The sequence below is a fragment of the Dipteris shenzhenensis genome, chromosome 19 (assembly GCF_047967505.1).
Source record: "Dipteris shenzhenensis isolate YYH24624 ecotype China chromosome 19, Dip_SZ_1.0, whole genome shotgun sequence".
Classification (NCBI taxonomy): domain Eukaryota; kingdom Viridiplantae; phylum Streptophyta; class Polypodiopsida; order Gleicheniales; family Dipteridaceae; genus Dipteris; species Dipteris shenzhenensis.
Window position 1 is genome coordinate 29,509,838 of NC_141614.1, and position 7,098 is coordinate 29,516,935.

Below are 7,098 nucleotides of genomic sequence, written 5' to 3' on the forward strand. Positions count from 1 at the left end.
ACAGGTGTGGACACTTCAGGCACCGGTGGCCAATCAAATAGCCCAAAGCCTCCAACGACTCATTTGGCCACCCGCGGTGTGAGGGAACAGCTTCTTATTAGAGAGTATTCTCGCTTAGCTTGCAAAAGCAATTTGAAGGTGTTTACACACCAAGCGCCGCCCAAGGGCATCCAAATATGTGCCATGCACATGGCAAGGCACAGTAGAGCACAAAAAACAAGGGGCTCTCGTCAACTTGGGCAGACACATCCTCGCCCAACGCGATATAACCACATGTTGTCTGTCGCATTATGGTGACACCCCACTGCCACTCTTTAGGATTTCCTATAAAAATAGGCCCTAGGGACATTCCCACGCCTGCCAAAATTTTCCCATAATTTCTTCTAGCTCCCCTCGTCTCTCCGAATGTCCTTGGACATCCACAGATTCCCTCATCAAGAGCCTCAAACACCAATTTCTAATGAATTCGGAACTCAATTTTGAGTTTGAAACCGACATCCCCAACCCGGGCTCTACTCCTCTCCTACGGCCCATGGACATCTCTACAGCCACTCCGCCTCCATTGTCAAGTCAATGAATAAAAAATCAGGGGCGAGGCTAACCCCAAGGTCGAGCAAGTGGTGCTCAAAGCCAAAAGAAAGAGGACCGACGAGACAGAGGAACCCCAAATTGACACAGAGTATGCCGTGTCCCGCACAACACACTCTCCTCTAAGTGCACAATGGCTCAACGAGCAACGAAGCCGGGCAATCTACTCAAAGTACAAGTTAAATGCCACGAGACTCACATTGCACGATGCTACGAAGCCCTCAGTGACCTTAATGTCTAACCTTGCCTCTAAGCCCTCAAACTCTCCCCGATCCTCTCATGCCTCTCACACCCACCACCACCCAGCACTTCTTCTCATGCCTTCACAATGCCTCTGGATAACAATATGTGTGGATAATACACACCCCCAACACTTCTTCTCACGCCTCTAACACTTCACAACCATCCATTGGCACTCACACACGAGACGTAGGATGTGCTACTAGAGCCAATGAATACATCTTCTAACATGCCTATGGATAACAATTGCACCCCCCTCCACTTCACAACCATCCATTGGCACTCACACTGAGACATGGGACGTGCTACTATAGCCGATGAATACATCTTCTAACATGCATGTGGATAACAACCAGATCTAATAAATACTCGGTCCTGCCTCCTCAAAACACGCTCCTATGGCTCCTCCTCAATTAGACATATCTATTGAATAAGAAGAGCAATTTCCAGTCACCGGGGAAGACCAAGAGCTTGTTCCTCCAGCAAGCCCCAATTGGCATAAGTTGCTTGAACCCTTCGAGTCCTTGATTGATCTGGAGACTCTCCAACATTAGACGGCATAGTTAGAAGTGTCACACCTCTGGTTAGTTGACGTAATGAAGGTAAAGCCGCTAATTGCATTCACGGAGAAGAGTTATTGATAGTGGCAAAAATAGCATTCTCACGAGAACCAAGGTGAATACCAGGACCTAGACCCCTCCAAGACTCTAGTATAGGATACCGATATAGGGATTCAATAAGCCTAGAGAATAAACTTCCTGAAGCAGCAAAAATTTTGGACCATCTATTGCAGAGCTAGCCAAGACCAAAGAGTCCACCCCACTTTCATGGCAATGCATTGTTGGTGGACTTGACTAGAGTTTAGAGCCCTTCAAGTGAGCAACCCCAACATGATATTCAAATTTCCTTGCTTCGATTTCCCCCAAGTCACCACTATACCTGGTCTCATATATCAGCTACAAAATTTCAACAACACTTATGGGATGGTTTTGAATCTCGCTCAAACTAGTGGCTATGGTCAATTTCTTTAGGCTTATTACTATTTTGCTTGGAATATACCCAATCGACAATCCACAGCCAAAGAGCGCCACCTCCATCTCGACTCCAAGATGGTGCTTGATATGAATGAGGTCCATCACAAGGGCAATATATATGCATGTACTTCCGAGCTCAAAATCTATATGGCTGTCATATCCGAATGTACGAGGACATGTACAACACCAACTTCTGGAAGCCATGGCCCCAATTTTGCAAAATCTCAACTCGAGAACTGGATAGATACTCCCTTATGCAAGTGGCCATCAGCTCCAACGTGCTTCATAGAGTGTGATCCAAGGATGGATCACGAATAGGAAGGGGGGCATGTTAGCCACATTGGTTAACAAAGGTGCCATCTTGGCATCATGACATTTTTGCACATCTCATAGAGATCACAGAGTAGCTTGCATAGGTTATTATGCCTTGGAGCCAGACATGCCCAAGTGAATTGTAAAAAGAGAGAAGAGAGAGAGTGGAAGGATGAGAAAAGGGTTGGCCCTCCCTTCAAAAGGTGAGATGTATATAAGACTAAAAGTTTGACTTTGGCTTCACTTTGTAAAAAGAGAGAAGAGCGAGAGTGGAAGGATGAAAAAATGGTTGTCCTTCCCTTCAAAAGATGAGATGTATATAAGACTAAAAGTTTGATTTTGGTCTTCACTTGTTGTTTACACCATTTGGAATACAAGCTCTCTTTCTCTCATTGAGTTGTTTGGAGTATTCTCTTGTTCCTTGTAGTGCCTATATGATTACCACTCCCTTCTCCTTTCTCCCCCCTCTTTCTCCTTCTTCCTCCCTCTTCTCCCTCTCTCCCCCTACCTCCCCATCCCCTTCCCTCATGTGGAATCACATTGCAACTGTTTGGAAGCTGTTAGAGTGACACTAGCAGTTGACAAGCACTTGCATTACTCCCAACCCAAAGTAGAGTGGAGTAGAGCTCATCGTCGTATCGGCAACATCTTCACAACACGTTACCATTGGGACTACATATTTTTGGCACCGCTATCGAGGATAGCCATGTATGCTTTTGCATTGTGTTTTGTCTTCTTTCGTTATCTACCGATTGCTCAATGCCTTCTTGCTTAACTAGAAGTGTTGGTTTTCAAAATAGGAATTGGTTGAGGAGAAAAAAGAAGAAACTATTTTTTCTATTGTAAAGCATTTAAGGTATTTGTGAGTTGATTTTTTGTTTTTCGTGTTGATAAATCATAGTAGAAGCTAGTTTAGTGGATTGCTAAGGTGTTTATGCAAGCAAAAGTCAAGAAAAATGTTGTAAAATGACGTTTTTGGGAAATTTTCGAGTTCTTTGGAAGGCCAAAACTATTACATCATAGAAAAGTTTCCATTTTTGCCCCCAAATGTGTTTTTTGTTGTTTTTGGTTTCCAATAGGTAGAATAGGTAGTGTAGGACCCCTAGAAGCTCACCAACTCTACATAGAAATGCAAAATCATCAAACTCCCGTCAATGAACTGTGTGCACAGGAGATGTTGCAACAATAAGCTCAATGTGACATCACACTACAACATGCTTAACGCGGCGTACGTTGCTTTATAACATGGGGGGACGTTGCAAAAGCCCACCTACCCCTAACAGATCTCATCAAGTGCCACGTGGCATTTAATGCAATCAACCACCTACCCACATTATAATAAAAATTCAACTCCTACATTGCAATAGAATTAACGAAGCACCGTGGCATTGGCTAATGTAGCGCAAGGCGGAATGTTGATAATGCATGATGAGATAAGATTAAGATGATGCTTAGGAGATACACACACACACACACTTTTTTTATTATAATGAATGTATTTTTTGTGTGCTTATCCATGGGTATGTGCTTATTGGTATACCTCTATGCCACTTAAGGGGCTAGTTGGAATATACTTGGCTTGATTGAGGATCTATAGTTAAGAGTTTATTTTTGCCAAATACAAGCTTCGAGGGGGAGTCAACTAGGGGGAGTCAACTATATTAATGAAAGGACGACTTAAGTTCTTGCACATGTGTTTGTCCATTATGCTAGATGGTCACATATAGTATAGAAAAGACTTGGCAAGAATAAGCAGGGCAAGAAATACATGCTTCATAGTTTTGGGCCAAGTTCCCACTACTTCTGAATATCCCACGATTTATACTTGGTTTCCTTCAATTGCTAAGCTTGAGTCACAACCTACAAAGCAAAGTGGGTTAAAGAAAAACTTTGCTTAGTTAACATAAACAATATATGTTAACATGAAAAGGTGTGAAGGTGAGCCACCCTTCATTTTCTACTCTACAAGGGGGGGAACACAAGGATAGCTTGCAGATGGCCAATATTGCTTTTTGGAGCTGGTTCCTATCTCGCTAGTGGGGAGTGGCAGGATTCCCACCGATTGGACTCAAACCGACTGAGTCAGCCATTTATACAAAGATACTATAATTAGGCACTTCCTAAATCAGATTGGCAATTGCCATTTGATACATTTATGCAGTTTGCCACTATGACATCACCATTGATAGCCATCTTAATAAGTTTTGTGCGCCATGCAGATATAGATATGGAAGTGGATAGACAATGTCATATTGCCAGTCACCTAGGAGCCGAGTACTTGGTGTTGGCATTCATCTCACTACCACTAGATTTTTATCTGCCAACTTGCTTAGGTACATGTGATTATTTGCAAGCTTCCATAGTCAGGTTGGCAGCACTACCAACTGCTATTTTCTTTGTTGCTGACTATAGTGGTGTCCCCGTAGATTGCCTTTCACCATATCTAAAAACCATGCAGATAAAGGCATAGAGTTGAAATAGAGACTACAAGATACTTGCTCAGGTATGGAAGAACAAACACAAGCTTCCATATTTGGAGTGACATCATTGGTGGCCAATTGCTATATCTACATTTCTAACTATAATGGCAACTACATACATAAATGTTCGCCTTCTATGTTCGATGTCAAAGCCCGTAAAAGTAGAAGCATCGGGCTAGAATAAGGACTAAAAGCTACTAAGTCTCTGAAATGCCATGTGGTTATTTGTCTCTCATTACAACTTTAATGCTACCTAACTCAGGCTGCAAAGCTAAGCATAAACACTGTGGAATGAGTTGAGGAGATAAGTCGCACACATGGCCTATTAGGCTAGCTATCGAGACTAATAGTGGGCTTCCTTGGGCAATAAGACTCTCCACTTTAATGACTATCATCATTTGAAAGATTACGATCAATCAAGGACGAGGTCTTGAAAGGATTACATTTACTAGACACCTATTGGAATAATGCTCTAGCCCTTCTTTTGAGGCTTTAATGGCAGTCAACGATTATGAACTTTTTATTGAGCACAATTGTTTCAAGTAGAGTGTAATTTTAACACCACTTATATTGCATCTGGAATTATGGCTCCAAGACCTGTACCATATGTTAAAGTGTGGTTATGAATGATGCTTCGATTCTCTTATTTGGGTAGGTACTACAGGAATTTAAGGATTTATTTGAGATCCATGTCTTAGAGTGGAGTCGTGAGGCTATCATACATTATGTGATCTAAGTGATTTTTCATGATCACATGAGTGATAGTAATAGGGTAAATGTGCGGCCCTTTAAAGATGACAAGTAGACTTCACATCAAGCAAAAGAAGTGTATTGATATTAAGATAAGATTATTTTTTAAAGGCCTACATGCCTTTATAAAACAACGATCCACATATTCCCACATACATGGATTACTATGGGATATCCTTTATAGAGAGGGTGTACATACTATGGAGCATCTCAAGGCCTCTGAATCTAGTGTGGAAGTGCCACATGATGCACTACCAAAACTAAGGTTTTTGGAATTGGCTAATACTTCTAGCATGTGATATTGCAACAACGATAACAAATGGAGCTACGCCTTGAAGCATGTAGTCCCACATTAAGAGGCACTTGTTCTAACATATCTTCATCAAGCATATGAAGTGTCTTCCAATCTTGTATTTTCATGCCTCGTAAAAGATTTGAATAGATGATGTTGGCTTTTGTATGTCAATACACACATATTGGGGAATGGAAAAGCGAGGATTATTTATACCTCGTCTATTGCCATTCATGACATTTATCTATTCTGATATGATATGTCCAATGTATAGGACTATATTTGGCATGGAGATCTAACCAAAAGGGGCTATGCTGATCCCCTTCCTGCAGATCCAATTGGGATCCAAGCTTTCTTATCTATTATTGCATCTAAGGAGGTACACAGATTCATTCAGCAATATGATAGCAAACTTTTAACAATGGATCCTAAGCATCAACAATTACTAATTAATTTAGTTGAGCATTTTTTATTGGTGCCAAATTTAGGAATTGTCTGTGCAAAGTCACCTAATAATACTCTGCCTACCCTATAAAAACTATCAAAGATCATAAGGAGGATCATAACCAATGATGAGTCACGATGCAATGACTACAAATAGAATTCAGATAGTATTATGAAATCTTTTTATCATTCCCATAATGCCATTCATTGGAAGTGGAGGAAGAAATGTAATATCACAATTACACCTTTTTCTTCCAAGATGCATTCTCTCATTCCCTATAATTCTTTGGAAGATAAGGAAATTCTGACACAAGACTTTCGTGCACTAGATAGCTTGACCCTTGTTGGGGAAAGACATCTCTATTCATCCACTCATTCCAAGAAGGATACTAGAAGGGGCCTTTTCACACCAAGTGGATCATAAGCTATGAGCACTTAATGATCTTAGTGTATTTTCCCCCATTACATTTGAAATGTGGGTGGTCCTTAGTGGTATGATGGATAATGCAAAAGAAATTGGACAAGAATTCAAGAAGATGGCTATGGATCGCAAAATCCAGCACACTAAATGAGCTTGAAGAGTCATTTTTGTGATTTAAAACATGGCCTGTTCTATAGCCATAAGACTATTCTGCCAACCAAAAAAGTACTTGATATGTGGAACTACATTAGGCCTTATTTAAAATGTAATTGTAGTAATATTGGCATATACTGCCCGAATAAGGTCATGTGGTTCAATCATGTAGTGTGGTTTATTCTCAACCATATCCACCAATTCATGGGTGAAAGCACGCTAGTAGTGAAAATGTGTTCTTTCATTAGATAGTTGCACCAGAGGTAGCTAGTGAGTAGGAGGCAGCTTAGGTAGTGGGGGCTAGGTAGCGGATAGGGGAGTACTAAGTAAGCCAAGTGCCACCGAACAATTGAAGGCGCCTCCAAGAGTAGGTACACTAGTGAT